Here is an 18,454-nt window from a genome sequence, read left to right on the forward strand (position 1 = left end):
GGATCAGCATCTTTACAGGGGTCACCTAAGCGGTCACTGTTTGCATGTCAGATATTCTGCATATCAGATATCTACCTTATGATTCATAGCAGTAGCAAAATTATAGCTATGAGGTAGCAAAGAAGATGATTTTATGGTTGGGGGTCACTACAACACGAGCTGTATTGAAGGGTCTCATCCTTAGGAAGGTTGAGAACCATTGCTTTAACGTCAACTCTGCTGGTTACTGGTTCAGTCTGGGGTTCATCTTCACTGTTTCCCACTCTTGCGTCCCTCCGTTAGCAGATTCAGAATGGCTGCCACTGGGCTTTCTATCACGCTAAGTACAGGCCTGAGTCAATTTCTGGAGTTGCTCAATAAACCCTCTACCCATTCTCAGACACATCCTAGTAGGAGCTTTGACAGTGTCTTTCCCATGTATAGAATATCTGGGAGAAAGCATCTCTCTCTCTCTCTCTCTCTCTCTCTCTCTCTCTCTCTCTCTCTGTGTGTGTGTGTGTGTGTGTGTGTACATACACCAGGATGAATGCATGAACTTCAGAATACAATTTGAGGGAGTTGGTTCTCCCTTTCTTCCACGTGGGATTTGAACTCAGGTCACTGGGCTTGGCAGCAGGTACCTTTACCCACTGGGTCATCTGTTGGCCCCAGAGATAACGTCATTTATGCCTGAGCTTTTATGGGCTTCAATGGGTAGGATTGGCTGCCATGACGCTTCTGCAGGAGGCATCTGCTGGGGGCAGAGATGAGTAGTAGTTATATGTTCATCCCCTGGCACCCGACATTAATGAACATGGGTTTGAGAGTCACAGGAAGCCAGGAAATCAAGGCCACCAAGGAGTATTGAGTGTGTTCGTGAGACCTGCGCTGGCACACTGGGGGCTGTGCCCAGCAGGGTCCCATGCTTGGTGTAATCTCGTCTCAATTCCATTTCTGCTACACGGACTGCACTGCAGCAACAAGGACTGAACCCAGAGCCTTGCACACGCTTAGCAAGTACTCTGCCCCTGGGTTATAGCCAGATTCTCTTTTTATTTTGAGGCAAGGTTTCACTAAGTTGCCCAGGCTGGTCTCTAACTCCCTCTGTAGCCCAACCAGGCCTTGAACTTACGATCCTGCAACCTCAGACTCCCTTGTCATCACACTCAGCTTTGATATGCTTGATAATTCTTGATATTCTTTGACTTTCATCTTCAACCATCAGCTTCCTGACAGAGGAAAGTGGTCTACCTATGGTGGCCAAGATGGTGGTGATGGTGGGGGAGGCAAGAATCGCACCCCTAGATTATCGAGCTGATGCCACTGCCTCCAGTGACACCATCAGATGGTGCCCAAAGCCTCCAGTCATGAACTGGAGATAATTGAGACCCAAACGGTAAAAGGCAGACTTCGTAGTTGGCCAAAGACATCTTGTGAACAAGATCCAGCTGCCCCACCCCCACCCTCTGCAGCTCCCCAGGTGCGATGACTCACCTAGACCTTTGGTTTCTAGGCTTAGCCATCCTCCTTCACCTTACCCTCTCATGCAGTGGTTTTTATGGAAATACTTTTTTTTTAAATGGTAGATTGAAAGATTGGGTAGATAAAGGAGGTACATCACACCTGTCACACAGCGCACAGGCCATTCACATGTGTGCACAGAGCATTCACGAAACCCCGTCATTACAGAACCGTGGTGGACACCAAGCCTGGGTGACTAAGCGTAACCCCTCCACCCATGAAGAGGCCATGCTTTGCCTGTGAACTGGAAGTTGTTCCTTGAAACAGGAAGAGGATAGCTGTGCTCAAAGAAGCCCCATCTCACCCCTCCCTCCAACTAGGGTTACTTCACCATAGTAACCAGCTCTTCGCACCAAGAACCAACTACTCAAGGAAGAGGAAGACCTGGTGTCCTACAGAGGGAGGTAGAAGGTATTGGTAGAAGGAAGGAGAATGGAAGAGGGAAATCGGAGCAGCTGAATCAGCTCTGCTCCCAGTCCGATGCATTTCGTGTGGCTCGGTCGGTAGAACACTTGTAAAGCTTGCTCGAGGCCCTGGGTTTGATGGCAGCATCACATAAACTAGGCGTGGTACTGCATGCTTCTAATCCCAGCACTCAGGAGGTGGAGGCAGGAGGATCATGATGTTCAAAGTCACCCTTGTGGCCCTACCCAGCCTGGTACATGAAGGACCTCATCTTAACAACACATGAACGCCACCCAGCCCACAAGAAATCGCATACTTTTGGTGACTCAAATGCTTTCTGTAGATATTTGAAACTGGCATGATACAACACGAACAGGGGAAGTAAAATTCACACGAACGGGACAGCGTTCTTCTATTCTTTACTGAGAATGACATTAAGCAGCAATTAAAGACACCACAACAGATCGACAGATGAACAAAACAAAAGATGCTTTATTTTTCGTGCCTTTAGGGGTGTTATCACCCTCCTCTTGTGAACAAGGGACCCCACATTTTCATTCTTCGTGGGTCCTAGCTGTCACACAGCTATACCTGGGCGCAAGGCCCCAGGAACTTTGAACCTGGGTGTGAACCGTAGTCTCCACATGGGGCGAGCAGGTCAGCAGAACAGTGATATAGTCACCAAAGCTCGGCTCTGTTGCACCCGTGGTCAGCCATGCACCGCCCTAGAAAACTGACATTTTCATTTCGCCCCGAAAATCCCAAAGGTAGGGCCGTCATGCACCCGAATGTCAAGAAAAGGCATTCGAAAAGATGGGCTCAGTAGAGTAGTTAGGAAGGTGCAAACTGGGACTCCAGCCCTGCCTGAGGCTGGGCTGCTTCCCCAGCCTCCCTGTTGCTCTGTTGGATGGGATGGGGAAACCGAGGCTCAGAAAACCTGTGGTGACAGGTCTAGACCTCAGTTTGCAGCCTCAGGCCTCGGAACGCCTGCTTCTTCTCCCCACGCTGTGCTGTCTGCTCCTCCTTCCTCTGAAAGGCACGTCACCATTTGTCATCAAGGGCTCCCGTGTCATAAGAACATCCCAGGGAGGGGCTGTGCTCCCCATTCCAGTCTGGGAGATGACATGGGATCCCAAAATAGCTGTCTCTGCCCCCTGTTGCTGCCTGACACATGCGCATAAAGCTGTGACACACGCACGCACGCACGCATACTGCCCACAGAGGCACAGATGTATCACCGATGGTCCTGCCTACTGGGGAGTGATGGGTACATCCCCGTCATGCAGAAGCTGTGCCAACCCCACTCGCATGTGCACAGATGTGTGTGCACACACTGCTTGGGCAGACAGATGTGTATAGAATACATGCGTCTCGGGCACACCGTGCAAACCGATAAGTACAAATTCTCACTCAAGCTCCAGACCCACTCCCCACGTGTGTGCACGCAGGTGGCAGACAAGCAGAGACTCAAACACAGGCCAGGTAGACACGGGGCCTGCCCAAAGCTTCCAGAAATGCCTCAAGCCTGTGGCGTCCTATTCGCCAGCACCGCTGTGCCCTGCACATACTGGCATGAAGGAAGTTAAAGGGCACAGTGGTGGTGGGGGCTGTCAGCGGTACTTACAACACACCTTTGTTGCCACCTTTGAACTGGAGGGCATTAAGATAGGATGCAGGGAAGCACGGCAGAAGGTAGCACAGAGGTCACGGGAAACCCAGCGACAGTGGCCTATTTGTGGGTGAACGTTTGTTTTGTTTGTTTTATATTTCCGACACGTGAAGGCCCAGATAGCGTGCATAGTGATTGCCCATATGTCACGTTCTGGCTCCTGTGTTGGATAGGGGACACCCAGCTATGCAAATAGGTACAAAGTCACCGTCAATGTGAGTCAGAACAGAGAAATGGCAGGGCCTGGGGCAATCAGAAAAGGGTTCCTGAGGGCATAGAAATTGGTCAGTGCACCACGAGATCTATCTATGCTGCTCATGGCCCTGTCTGCCTCCCTCCTTCCTGTGCAGGGATGAGCCAGCCTGCAGGAGGGCTACTAGACAGTCTTACGGTGACAACCTCAGGCCTCTCCCAGTCTTTGCTGCTTTAGCTTTGCTGCCGCCACCCAAGAGGGAGGTTCCCTTCCCTTTCCAGCATCCAGAGGAGGACGCAGGCCTCCCTCTTGGCCGTGAGGGGTTGGGACTCTGCTTGCTCATACAGAAACTGCCTGGAATTGACTATGCTTTAATGGGAGCTGGAGGACTCAAGGGAGGCTCTGTGGGAGGCACGTGGGCTGGGAAGCCAAGTCCTTCTCTGTGCACTCTGTGCGGTCTGTGAAATGGGCACGCGGAATGGGTGGAATCGAGCAGGCCAAAGGCATGGAGTATCGGCACGTGTCTCCAAATGTGGCTGTCCTTGCTACACTATCGCAGTGTCACATTTCGCTATCACTATTCTGCCCTCGCTGTGCTATTACAGATTAATTGCAAAGCTAACTGAGCATTGCCAGTGGGGTCCTGGGGGAGTGCGAATAAAAAAAATATTGATGTGGTGACCTGACCTCAGAGGTCAGGCTGGGCCCTTTCTGAATCTTACGGCAGTGCAGTCAGCCAGTCCGCTGCACTCCCAAACCCACGCCAGCCTGTTTCCTGATTCTTCTGCGATCCACGGGGAACCCCAGCTGGGCTAAGGGTGACACAGCTTCCTGTTGTGTGACCTCAGACATGTCTCCAAACCCCTCTTATCAAGATGAACCAAAACAGCTACCCTGAGAGGGGCTTGGGAGCTCAAATGGAAGAAAAGACTTCAAGGGCTTTGACCAGATGCGTAGAGCACAGGACGGTAAGTAGCCTTCAGAAAGGTTCCTGGGTACGCTGCTCCCTGCTGCCGAGGAAGGCATCCAGACGAACACAAGAAAAGGAAGGTCTCCCCTCTAGCTCCCCTCTCTAACTCGGACCAGAAGGTGCATTCTGCATGCAGGAAAGCAGTCTCAGTCGTTCTTTCATTCTGTTTGACTTAATTTATACAGTGCTTAGCACTTGAGGCCATTTTGTATTGGTGGCAGAGGGTGTGTAGGATTTTGGGGGAAATTCCCAAGTTCTGTGTGACGCCTCCCTCCTCCTATATCCAGGTCATGATGTGCTCTCTCTCTCTCTCTCTCTCTCTCTCTCTCTCTCTCTCTCTCTCACACACACACACACACACACACACACGTTTACAAGCACATGTACATGTATGTACAGTGTGTACCAAAGGGAAAGGGGTGGAGAGGAAGGGGCCCCAATTATGGTTCATATTTGTTTTCCCTTCCGTCTTTATGTTCATTTCAAATATATGTGTGGAGAGAGTTGTGAATTTTTATCCCTGACCTTTGTAGACAGAAAACCATCCTATTATCATATACCTGTCAAAAGAGGAGAGAGAATCAGACCGATGTTCTCTGCCTTTTATGCCTTGAGAAGAAAAAAAAAAAAGAGTCAGTTATTAGCATCTTTCCAGCTGGAATTCAAAATGAAACAAAACAAGCCCTCAAACAGCCGCATTGCCGACGAGCTCTCCGTGGGTGAGGACTGCCCTGGGCTGTTCCAGTGGTCTGTCCTCTACCCTGGCCCAGACAGAAGCCAGGAGCTCGACTCACCTCAGAAAGGGTGCTTCTTCACAGTCAGTGTGTGTGGTGACAGGGACAGCTCTTCTCAAAGTCCATCCTCAGCCCTGAGGGAATCCCTTCTGTCATCCAGAAGGAGATCGGGTGGCGATTTGGAAAGAGGAGTGTGTGGAGAGAGACAGACAGAGGGAAGGAAAACATTTCATTTTCAAACCTATGGATCCCCCCTTTTTTGGACAAGGGGTCCTTTATTTTCACTCTTTGATGAGTCTGCTCTTTTACAAAATTGTTCTGGGGTGTGGGAGCCCAAGGGGTCTTTGGCTCCCGTGGGGAATGTCTGAAAACCTGAGCTGAAGCAGCTATGAGGCAGTGAGGCCACTAATTATAACAGTTGCTATCTATAAAGATCCACTAAGCCACTCTTGAAACCCCCTCACAGAGTCTCTACACGCCTATTTTACAGATAAGGACAGTCAAGTCTCAGTTGGGCTAGGTGACACGCTCAGGAGGATGAGAGCCAGTCCCTTAAACCCCACCTTCCATGTCTGAAGAGCGGGTGCAAATTTGAGAATGACTTTAAAGCAGTTCTTTTTTTTTCTTTTTTCTTTCTTTCTTTTTTTTTTTTCCGGAGCTGGGGACCGAACCCAGGGCCTTGCGCTTGCTAGGCAAGCGCTCTACCACTGAGCTAAATCCCCGACCCCAGCAGTGCTGTTTTAAAGTGGAGAAGGAGCTGTATCCGTGTACGGGGATCCTGAGGTAGATACGGGACTTCCAGGGGTATCTCCCTTGAGGACCCAATAGGTCCCAGCTTGTGCTGGGATGGCCCATTTCCCTCAGGTTTCTTGGACTTGGCTGTCTGTAAGAATCTGTACTCCATTGTTTTCTGGAATGGATGGCTCATGGACACCCCTTTACCAGGTCCCAAGTTGAAAGACACATCCCTGCAGAGAGTTCCTGGAGGGGCAGACACCCGCTCCATCCCTGCAGATACTGGAATCTGGAAACCGTCATGCACTGTGTTTCATGGGCAGACGTGTACCCTGCAGAAGGCAGGGATTTGGGTGATGCTGACAATAAAGTCTAATTTTACCTCCATATTGCAAGCGGCTCTGTAATTCCATATAATTATATTAACTGGAAAAGCATCCCCGCCTCCCATAGACAGGACTGGATTATTTTGCAGGCTCGGATCATGGTTTCCGTCCCCTTTGCCCAGGGAGGTCTGTTTTACAGCTTGAGCTCCGAGAAACAGCCACACTCCGCTGCGGCATGCGTCTACTGCTGTTTACTTGTGGGTGCTTTCACATAAATAAAAAGGGTGCTAAAATGTGTGTGTGGGGTGCATTTAAAGATGAAGTCCCCGTGGCTGGAGCTGAAGCAGGTGTCGAGGAGCTGGAGGATGTGGTACTGTCCTGGGAGGCTCCCCACACCAGGCTTTTGTATCATATGCCTGACATTTTGGCTTTCTTTGGCTCTTCTCCGCTCCGAACCGAGGTGCCCACATGCAAAAAAACATGGGTGAGAATGGTTGGCTCTGGCGATCAGGGTGAACAGTAAATAAGAAAATGAGAAACTCGAATTTGGTGACGTCAGGTCCTTTTTATTACTTTCCCCTTATTTGTCCCCCACCCCCAAACCCCAACACAAAGAGAAACTCCGTCAGATGCCACATCATCTCTGGTTTGGATATGGTCCGAGAAAGAATGCTCCAAGATGGTATTTTTTTTTCCTCCAAGAAAGGAACTATGAAGGTGTTTATAAAATGAAACTAATGAGATTTGGAGCACAGTGTTACCTGATATTAAGCTGTTTTGATGAGGGAGGCAAATTGCTGTGGTTAACAAATGTAAAACCATCACTTTTATTGATACAGGTTTGTGTATGTGTGAAATTAATCAAAGCGTGGGCGATGATGAACGGTTTCTGTGGAACTCTGTCAAAGGTTAAGAGCTAGTTATTTTTAAGAATGACATGAATCTAGGAGAGACAGTGATTGCCTAAATGACCATTGTAATTACCAATTACTTCTCGAAGCAGAGAATGTATTCACGGCGTGCAGTCCTCTAAATACTGAGAGGCATTAGCCCATTTACGTACTAATGCACATAATTTAGCTCCTGAAAAGGGCAGATGGGAACACAATGAAAGATATAATAGATACCGTCTAATGTCATTCCATAAGGATATTGGACTCATCAAAGATGAATATTACTTTATGTCAGATTGTTTTTTTTTTTTTATAAACCAGTCAAAATATATTTCATCTTATTTTTTGCACTCGGTATTTGGGTGACAGTGTCGACAGCATCTTTGTAATCTAAATTTAGGCATCCCTGGGACTGAGCCCTCACCCTCCTGGGGATGGGGACAGAGTGGTTACCTTTGGGAGCCGCATCCAGGAAATGGCATATTTGTCCTTTCTGGGGGAGGGCTTCTAGGAGTAGGTAGGAGACATAGCAGCATTGCAAAGTCGTGGGGAACAGGGCTGGGAGCCCACCTCATTTTTTTCTTTTGGACACAGCATCTCTAAATGCTCCTGAAGGCGACGTTTCCCTGTGCTCGCTTCCTGTCACAGGTGTTGAGCACTGGTCTCCAGGTACAGGGGGGAGGGGGAGAGAAGTGCCTTGTGCCCACACTGAACTTAATGCCATATTTGGATTGATATAATGATGGCAGAGATCTTGTTTCCCGATGCTGCAGAATCAATGTAATAACAGTAACAGAAATATTATTTAGTTAGTACAGTTCTGCTGGCATAATGTAGTCACGCTTTCAGCAAAATGATGGAAAATATAAACATTTAATCAGCCCTTATTCACAAAAAAGCCGAAAAATTAATCATGTTTAAATTCTGTGTCTTCGGGAAGCAATTCAGATGCTAAGCAATTCAGTTTTTTTTTTAATTTTTATTTTTCTTGCCTTTTTTTTTTTTCTTTCAGATTCACCACCACTGATAACCTAGTGCTGGTCTCAATTATAGTCTCCTTGGGAAAGTCTCAACTGCTCACGTCTGCCAAGACTCGGTGACTCCAAGCTGTGGATTTGGTCTATGTCCCTCTGAGTGGGTTGCAGCGTGTCTCATTTTCTCCTTTCTGTTACCCATCAAGGGCAGGGGGTTATATAATACCCTGTCAAAACAGGCAGCCACCTGCTCCCAGACTGCTGGCTGGGTGGTGGGGGCAGGGCTGAGCTGTTTTCAAGGATAGTCGGGGTGCACAAATGCCTACTGTGTGTGGGATCTACGCCAGGCAGAGACCTACTCCGCCTTGCAAAGGTTCTTCAAGGTCACGGCCAGAACCCTCTCGAGTCCTGAGTCCCTGTGCACACAAGGGACTGTGGGGGAGGGTCAGAGGGAAAAATGGGGGATATAGGGGGACAGCTGGAGAGACTAAGAGAGGACAAGAGCAGGAGAAGTGGGGGTGGGGGGGAGAGAGAGAAGACTGCCAGATTCAGGGTCAGACATCTTGGCCAGATGACCCTGAGAATCACTTCTCATTTCTTTGCTTTCCGAATCCCTATAAAATTTGAACCAGGAAGAGATACAAGTAAGACAGTACAGGTCTCCTGCGCCATTAACTACATGGGATGCCTCTCTTTCTGTGGTGCCTGGGGCTGCCTGGAGAGCCTCCTCCACCTCCTTGCCTGCCTAACGGTGCCAAGGCTTCCTTCTGATTCTTTGGGCTTCTGCTTGCATCCGTCCACCCTTCCAGGTGGGGTTTTCCCTTTTTGTTTCCCCTTTACACCAGAGGCTCCCACGTGGGGCCAAGCACTCAACTCCTTCCCTTGGAGGCATTTGGCAACATCTGGGGACGTTTTGGGTCATCGCATATGGGCATGTTCTGGGCATCTCAATCGTAGCGGTTCCTAGCTGCCTCTGCAACGCACAGGCTCCGTGTGGCTTCTCCTTCTGCCCATCACTAAGCCTTCACTCTCAACCTTCTTCAGCCTTCACTTGGCTTGAGTGAGTGAAGATAGAGAGACTGGGTACAGGGAACCACCATAGTTCCCATCAGCAAAGACAGGTGGTCTCCTGATGGCTGTGGTATTCCTTGTTCTCTGTTGAGCCCACTTCTCTGTCTTTACCCCATACAGTAACTGCCTCACAGCTCACAAGAGGCTCCATCTGCTGGAGGACAGAGCAGGAACACCTGCTCCATTTGCCTGTTACACTGTGACTGCTCTCTGTAGGTGATGTCTGGAGCAACCCATGGACCAGGCTGAGAACTCTGAACTGGAGGACACAGCCTGCTACATCTTTCCCCTGGGCGATTTTCAGCAAGCAAGGGGACGCTCTTAATCTCCCTGTGTTCCAAGCCTAGTGTCTTGGGGGAATGCTCAAAAGGGTGTCTAATACAACTGCTCAAGATTTTCCCAGGATTCCCTGCAATGTCCCCCCTGTATAGAGAAAAAGGAGGGAGGGGGGGAGGAGAGAGAGAGAGAGAGAGAGAGAGAGAGAGAGAGAGAGAGAGAGACAGAGGGACAGGAGAGGACAGAGAGAGAGAGAGAGAGAGAGAGAGAGACAGAGAGAGGAGGAGAGAGAGGGGAAGAGAGAGAGAGAGAGAGAGAGAGAGAGAGAGAGAGAAGCTGGACTTTTGGGTAGGACCATACATTTTTATTTCTATTTTCCATCTTTATTTCTGGACCCTGAAAAAACCCTGTCTTGTTTTGTCCTTGAGCTGAATTAGGAAGAACAGTTTGGAATCTCTGTCACTCTGTCCTAGTGTGGGCTTGAGGCCAATGGGGACTTGACAGGCAGGAGGTCCATAGAGGTAGAGTCCACAGGGGAAAAGGAGAATGGAGAAGTAGTGCCCTGGCTTTAATGTGCCCCCTCCAAAGTCCTGTGTTAGAAACTAAATCTCAAGCATGGTGATATCTTCTGGGAGGTGTTTGTGTCCTGAGGGTTCTACCCTCACTCGAGGATTAGTGCATTCATTTTTTTTTTTTTTTTTTGGTTCTTTTTTTCGGAGCTGGGGACCGAACCCAGGGCCTTGCGCTTCCTAGGCAAGCGCTCTACCACTGAGCTAAATCCCCAACCCAGTGCATTCATTAAGGGAGCTGGCGGAGGGAGCCTAGCTCCCTTGTCCTTTTGCCATCTCCACTGTCCCCCTTGTAGAGAAGATGGAAAGTTCAAGGTGCATCTTAGAAGCAGAGACACGCTGTCACCAGATACCAAGCCTGCCTGCACCTTGATCTTGTATCTGACCCAACCCATGGGTGCCCTGTCCTAGCATACAGACAGATAACCCCACTGCTCTCATTTCAGGCTTGTGGGGAAGGGGGGCATTCTCAGTGTATCTGGAAGAGTTGAGGAACACAACAGGGTAAGGGGAACAACCCACAGACCATGCAGGATTTTCAAGATCTCAACCCCTTGCCTCCTGATACTGTGACTGAGGGTCCCTTGGTGCCAAAGTGCATACAGCAACTCAACACGGAGGGAAAACTTGGTGTTACCTAGGGGAATACAAGCCTTGCACAACCAGGGCTGCTTCAGAAGTGGAGCGGGGCAGTGTGAAGAATGGGGGGACAGGACGGTTAAGTCCATTGCAGGCAGGAACACTGTGATTCAGGGATGGGGCCATCATCCCCTTAATCCTGCTAAGGGTGTCCACCCTAAGGCAGAACATCTCTGGGCTGTGGCTTAGGGCTAGCCACAAGGAAGAGCTGCAGGGCTCAGCCAATTAGAAAGGCTTTGCTTTTGGGGTGGGTGGGTAAAGAAAATCCCTAAAGGCTAAGCAGCAAATTCCCTACCAGCTTTTCCCCTAGGGAGGGCCTTGAAGTCTCGGGGGGGGGGGAAGCTAGACATGAAAGCACCTCCTAATTTACGTCCCTAACTACCTCAAGACCTAGAGTAACAGTTAAGAATCACATTAGTGTCTTTTATTGTCTCTAATTTTTACCCAAATGGTTTCTGCTGTGCTGGACGAAGAAGACGGTTTTCCTCGCTGTCTTCATATCTGGGGACTTCATAGTTCTGGCCATGGGTATCCCCCTATTTGTATATTCTTTAGAGAGACCAACTGTCTAACCGTTTTTCTCCTTCACTTAAGAACTGGCTTCCCCCGTTCCTTGGAGGGGAACCTGGTCTTATTGTACGAGCCATGACTCTGAGTTCTATGAGCCATGGCTCTGAGGTCTTTGGGGGTATGGCTGTGTCTTCGCCCAGCACTTGTGTGCCTTTTCGTCTTTCTCTCTGATCCTGCAGCCCCTTTGGCTTGGATGCAAATGTTTTCCAGAATGGAGTGTATACGACAGTGCGACAGCGGTATGACAGTTAATCAGAGTCCTTTAGTTAGAAACAGTAGAGTCTCAGTTGCAATGACAAGGACAGAGAGCTAAGAGACATCTTTGGGCATGGTTGGATCAAAGACGTCACAGGGCTCTGTCTTCCCAGCCCACTCTGCCCTCTTCCTTAGAACTGTCTCTCTCGGGTAGCAGAGAATGGGCCAGTGACTACCGTGCTTCAGCTAAGCAGCCTCAGACGGGTCTAAGGATAATTCTGCATCTCTCTAGCCAGGCGCCACACACATAACCGGTGGGCGAGGAACCTATGTACCCATCCTGGTAGAAAGTCAGGAGATCAGATGAGTTGATTAGCCCGAGACTGTGAGACTTTCTAATGGGACAGCCAGAAGCTGTGACCACAGCCAGGAAGGACTCTTGGCCAAGTTACTTGCCTGTTCAGCCCCCTACAGATCTGCATCTGTGGCTGGGTCTCATCCTGCTGTGTCCATGACTATTAGATTTTGGTCCCCAGTAGCCACGGCTGGGATGATGATTGAGTGTTGGTCTCTTTTCCTTTGTCTTTGCCAGCCTGCAAGCATGCTCAAGAGATAAACCCAGGACTGGTTGTAGACTGGACCCTGCCTCACAATGCCAGGGCAGTTCTCAGCTCCTGTCCATGGACGTTCCCAAAGCCCCACTGAGTGACTCCTTTGCTGGTCCAGGAGGCTTCTGAACCCAAGGGCTGGTTGATGTACTCTAGAAAACACAGGCCAGCAGCTGCAAGGTGCCCTTCCCTGCCAGTCTCGGCCTTGACCTCTCTCTCAAGAGCTTAAGGATTTGAAAGACTAAAACCTACCCTTTCCTGCTTCAGAGACCCAGAGAGGCTAAGCAAGTCATTAGGGCCACTCAGTAGGCACCTAGCTACAGGTGAGTGGGGACCGGACTTGCATTTATCTCTTGAGGGTACCTCTGAAAGAGATAAAGCTCATTTAGTTTCCCCACTTTCCCCCCTCTCTCCTGTACTCCCCTCTTATGGGGAAAACTTGACACATTTAATTTATGTTCTTCTTTTCTTTTTGTCTGTTGTCCCTGCCTTGATGGAGACACAGAGATTCAATGGACACATCTTTCAGTCTAGACTGCAGAGAGTGACCCCAGGGATCTCTGTCCATAGCACTCTGTGTCCAAGTGTGGTCAGAGAAACCTGTCCTAGGAGGACCTTCCTCAAGGCCAGATGCAGGGATGAGGACAGGGGCCTCTCAGACATGAGCTGTAAGTGAGGCAGTGGCTGGAGGGAGCTGGCGGCCCAAACCCAGTTCCTCTGCTTCTGGGTAGCACCTATGTGAGTGGGCATAGCATCTCTTAATTATCTAGAGAGTTCTATGTTTAATAAAATGTCTTCTTTCGGAGGATAAAATCAACGTCTCTGAAAAGAGATTTTGGAAGTGTTTCAGGAGAATAGATGGGGTGAACAGCCCTTCCTCCCTCCGGATTCTTAACCAGTTCAGCACCCACGACAACGGGTTGCAGCATGCCCAGGTCACCATGGCAACAGGAGGGCACGGAGCACACTGTCCCTGGAAAATGGGTTTCTGGGCCCATGTGCTGTCTCCAGGTCGTCCCAGCAGAGCTGCTGTATCAGCTCCCCCTGAATTTTCTTATTTTTGCCGTTAGTGAACAGAGACTTGGAGCCAGCTACGGGCTGGCCCTCTCCTCTCTCCTCCCTTTTCTAGTGTCAGGAATTGAACCGAGGGCCTCTGAGGACTGATGTCTCCAAATGTCGCTACCACCCTGAGGACCACTGTGCTGCTATTAACTCCTGCATAATGAGACAGGCATTTAGAACTCCCCAAGTCCAGAGTTCTTGCCCCCAGTGCAGGTTCTGCAGGCCATGATGGTGTGGGACTCAGACCTTAGTGGCTTGGTACCTAGGCACCTGCACTGGAGCCCTGTGTCCTGCTGGCCAAGAACTTCCACTAAGCTGAACCAGGGCAAATGTGGTCCCTGCCCCCTCTCCCTTGCTCACCCTGAAGGTTGTGGTTCATTCCTAACTCTGAGTAAATCCCACAGTTGGCTACAGCAGATGCCCTACTTTCTCCTAGAGACGACTAGGGTATGGATGTCAGCCCACTGGCACCTTCTGAAGCGACAGCAGCATCAAGGCCTTCTGCTTCCTGGTAGGTCATCGTCTCTGCCATGTTCACTTGCTGATATTGTGCAGCCCATTGTCCACAATGGTATAAGCCTGAGGAGTCATGCGGCAACCACGTTTCTCAATCTGTCTACCTCTCACCTTCTTTCTTCCCTCCCCTCCTCTAGTACTTTGCTGAGACTACAAAATTAAATGTACTTTATGTCACATTCTCAACTGCCATCTATAACTCACAAATTATATATATATATATATAAAATTTATAAAATGTAATATATATATACACCCACCCACCCATCCATCTACTTACTCACTTATCCATTTGTCCATCCATCTGTCCATCTATCCATTCATCCATCCATTCATCCACCCATCTAATCTACCCATCCATCCATCTATTCACCTATCCATTCACTCATTTATCCATCCACCCATACTCCATCCATTCATCCATCCATCCATCCATCCATCCATCCATCCATCCATCCATCCATCTATCCACCCATCCATCCACCCATCCATCCATCTATCCACCCATCTATCTACCCATCTATCCATCTGCCCACCCACCTGTATATCCACTCATCCACCACCCAACAATCTACCCATTCACCCACCCACATACCCAACCACTCATCTACTTATTCACTGATCTATACTCCAATCCATGTACTCACATATCCAATCTTCCATCTGTTTCTCAATATCCATCTCTTCCTTTTTAATAAATGTAATTAGTATCTACTTCATCTTCTACACTATGAAAGCAAAGGCCATCTGATAACTAGGTCCATGTATAGTCTCTTCCCCAGTATTTGTTTACTGGTTACTTTTGTGTGTTCCCAGGAATGACTGCAGCAAGATGTCCTCATGTGCACTGATGACAGAGCTATCCCTCTCTTCATCAGTGCATCAGCCTCTAGGTTTCCACTCTATGAGCACTTGGGGTCCTGTCTTTGATTTAGAGCAAATTTACAGATGATCCCCAACACACACACACACACACAGACACAGACACACACACACACACACACACACACACACACACACACACACACACACACACACACACACACACACACACACACACACACACACACACACACACACACACACACACACACACACACACACACACACACACACACACACACACACCAAGAACTAGCTTGTCTGAGAACAACCAAGGACAGAAAATTGAGCCTCTGCCTCCAGTGGAAATGCAGATTTCCTATTGAAATACAAATCCTTCCTTTCAAAAGGTCAGCTGGAATGGGACTTAAAAAAAGAATTGCAGCTGGTTTCCATAGGACACTGGAAACAAAAACGTCCCATCCAAGAATACTCTCTGGCCCTGTGCCCACAGCGTCTCCTTCTGATTCAATCGGCTGCACCAACTTTCCCTTCTAGCCTGTGGCTCCTCCTTGTGTGTCTGGAGATAGATGGTCAGTCAGACAGAGACTACTGCTCAGGTGGCCTCTATGACAAAGTAGACCTTCCCAGGACAGTAGTATGGGACCAGGGTCTCCTCCTTTACCTACTGCTGTTCCTAGACAGGGTTGGCTTGGTCACATTCTGTTTCCCTGCCCTTGTCCCTTACCCACTTCCCTCTTACCCTCCCTTCCCCTTAGATCTTATTTTTTACACAGAGTTGCACAATATCAGGATGATTCGGAACTCTGAAACTCTTGCCTCTACCTCCCTAGTGCTGGGAATGCAGGCACGAGTCACCCATAATTCCCCGCTGGTCTGTTTCTTGGCATTCTAGTGTCAAGTTTTGGTCGAGAATGATCATCCTCCATCCATGCTGGAGTGGCCATGGCCCTCAATAAATGTTTTCCCCATTCTTTTATGGCCACTCTTGATACTGCCCCCCACATTTCAGGTCCTTCCAGGTCCTACTCCCTGGCCTTTAGAGACATTTTCACAGCCTCCTGTGGGCCTCCTGGCTCTACCTGGCTGGTGGCGGATCAGGAGAGATAGTCACAGCATCAGGCAGGCCTGTGTGCTTATGTGTTGATCCACACCTACCTCGTTCTGGAAGCATTTAATGTGAATGGCAAAAATACATTCAGTAGAATAGCATTACAATATATAACAGCTTAGGGTGAAGAGAAAACAAGGCATGAGCGGAGACTGAGGCCATGGGGTAAAGCCCAAGCAGAAAGTGATATTTGGGAAGGTCGTGGGCCTGGTAGGTAGGGGCTCTATTAAGTAGACTCAAGGCACGGTTATTGGAAACTTCTGTACAATACAGAGAACTGGCTCTCAGTACAAACACACATGGTTTTACTTCATAGTAAGGATTGTGTCAGAGTCTTTTGAAAGGTGCTAGCAAGCACATCTGCAGAAGACACGCAGGTTCTGAAGACTCCTTGGGCACAACATGGAAGGAGAGGCTATGGAGTATTATCAGCCAACGTAGACTTCTGAAAACCCACTTTACATGTGTTCCTGGGCACCTGAATGGCAGCGCTCCTCTGTAGCCTTCCCTAGGTCAGCTGATAAGACATGAATTGGCCCGATCTCCTCGATCCCCATCTATATGGTCCCTGTGGAGCCATGAGCCCAGAGGACTTTTCCTCCCTTAAATTGGCTCTTGTCAGGTATTTTATCAAAGTGCTACAGAGTGGGCTGGAGAAATGGCTCACTGATGAAGAGCACTGGATCTTCTTATGCAGAACCTAGGTTCAATTCCAAGTATCCATATGGTGCCTCATTACTGCCTGAAACTCCAACTGTAGGGGATCTGAGGCCCTCCTTTGGCCTCCATGGGCACTGCATGCACACGGTGCAGACTTCCATGCAAGCAGCACACTCACCACAGAATATTAAAATAAATAAATCTCTTTTGGGAAGTGGCACGAGGTAACTTTTTAAAAGACTTGTATGCTCGCTTCGGCAGCACATATACTAACATTGGAACAACACAGAGAAGTTAGCACGGTCCCTGCGCAAGGATGACACGCAAATTCAGGAAGCATACCATGGTTTTTTCTGAGTTCCTGCCCTAGCGCCATTTCAGGATGGATTGTGGTATGGGAATATAAGTGAAATAAACACTTTTCCTCCTTAAAAATACAAAAAGGATTTGTTTAGTTTACTTTATGTGTATGAATGTTTTGCCTGCATGTATGTACTCCTTGCAAACGCCGGTAGGATCCCCTGGAATTAGGGTTATAGGTGGTTGTAAGCTACCATTTGGGTACTAGGAATTAAACCCAGGTCCTCTGCAAGAGCAACATGTGCTTTAACCACTGAGGCAACTCTCCGGCCCAGACACGAATCATTTAACAGATTTATATATAGTGATAGACCCAGCCCTGTATCAGACACTTCTCCATTATCTATGTTGTAAATATTTTCCTATTCTGTGATTTTCACTCTGCCAATAGGCTTTGAAAGTTAATTTTATTGAGTAACTTCTTGTCAGGTCCTATTTAGGCCCTGGGCTAAGAAATGTGGAGGGAGAAATATTAGTCAGCTAATCACACAATTAAAGGATAGCCATTACAGTCTTAACTTTCCAAGAAGGTAGATTGAGTCACTAGAGACCATGGGTGTGGAGGTGTCCGTAAGATGGTGAGGACTTTATCCAGGTGACACAGTGTGGAGGCCTTGCAAGAGAGTGGGCGTGGGGCTACAGAGGTTGATAACAAGGCTGTGGTTGGTTGTGTTGAGGAGGAAGGAAAGGGTCGAACTTTCCAGTTAGAGACCTTGGGAGATGCCCAGCAGATGCCCTCATAGTCTGTTGAGGTTTGATGACCGTGTGCTTTGCTGGAAGTTGAGAGAGTGGAGAAGGTACCTAAGGTTTCGAAGAAGGACAAATGCAAGGTGAAGGATGTGAGGAGCTGCCTGGTCTTCCCTCCAAACCATCAGCTCAGCCTCCTTCCCCTGCTGCTTTCTGCCAAGTCCCACCAGCACTGCTGCTCAACACTGGTGTTGCATCGAGGAACTGACGATCCCACCTGCAGATGGCTGCAGCCCCCTCTCCCAGCACCTCATAGTCTCCAGTTGCTCATTTCCAAGATGTGAAGGCACTCGGTCCTTTGCCCTCAAAGAAGGATGCGTCAAAGCTGCATTGAGATCTCGCCCAACTCCAGCCAGAATTCTCCAAGAAAGCAAATAATAGCCTGTGCTTAGGGGGATGTGGGGAAAGAGGAACCTTCTACACAGTGGGTGGAAATACAAACTCCTTTGTCCAGTTATAGAAATCTGTATGCAGGTTCCTCAAAGGTCTAAAAATAGTCATAGACAGGCAGTGAAGGGAACAACCTTTGGAAAAATATGTTTTGGGAGTAGACACGACCTGCGACATCCCGGACTCCTGAGGGTAATTTGTGGTCAGGCACTTCTGGTAGAGTTAAACGAGGCCTGTTCAAACCAGCCAGGGCTTGGCATAATAAGCACCGTGAGAAATAATCTGTCCTTGAAATGACTTATCAGGAAACCCTTTATTTACCATCGTCTTCTGTGTATGGCTTAAAATTATGGGATGTGTGTCTATATCCGTACAGGTTGTCCACGGTTACATAACAGCTCATCTGTCAGTCAGGGTAAGGATCTAACAAATCCTGAC

At 48.7% G+C, this 18,454-nt stretch overlaps 1 non-coding gene and 1 pseudogene across 1 annotated transcript; one reads left to right on the forward strand and one right to left on the reverse strand.

Moving 5' to 3' along the window:
- The window catches only part of LOC116893360, a 545,263-nt pseudogene that overhangs the window by 285,945 nt on the left and 240,864 nt on the right, over window positions 1-18,454 (reverse strand).
- On the forward strand, window positions 16,765-16,870 carry LOC116894869. The gene has a single exon (XR_004387082.1). It is a non-coding gene; the product is annotated as a U6 spliceosomal RNA (small nuclear RNA).

Source organism: Rattus rattus, chromosome 2, assembly GCF_011064425.1.
Source record: "Rattus rattus isolate New Zealand chromosome 2, Rrattus_CSIRO_v1, whole genome shotgun sequence".
Taxonomy (NCBI): domain Eukaryota; kingdom Metazoa; phylum Chordata; class Mammalia; order Rodentia; family Muridae; genus Rattus; species Rattus rattus.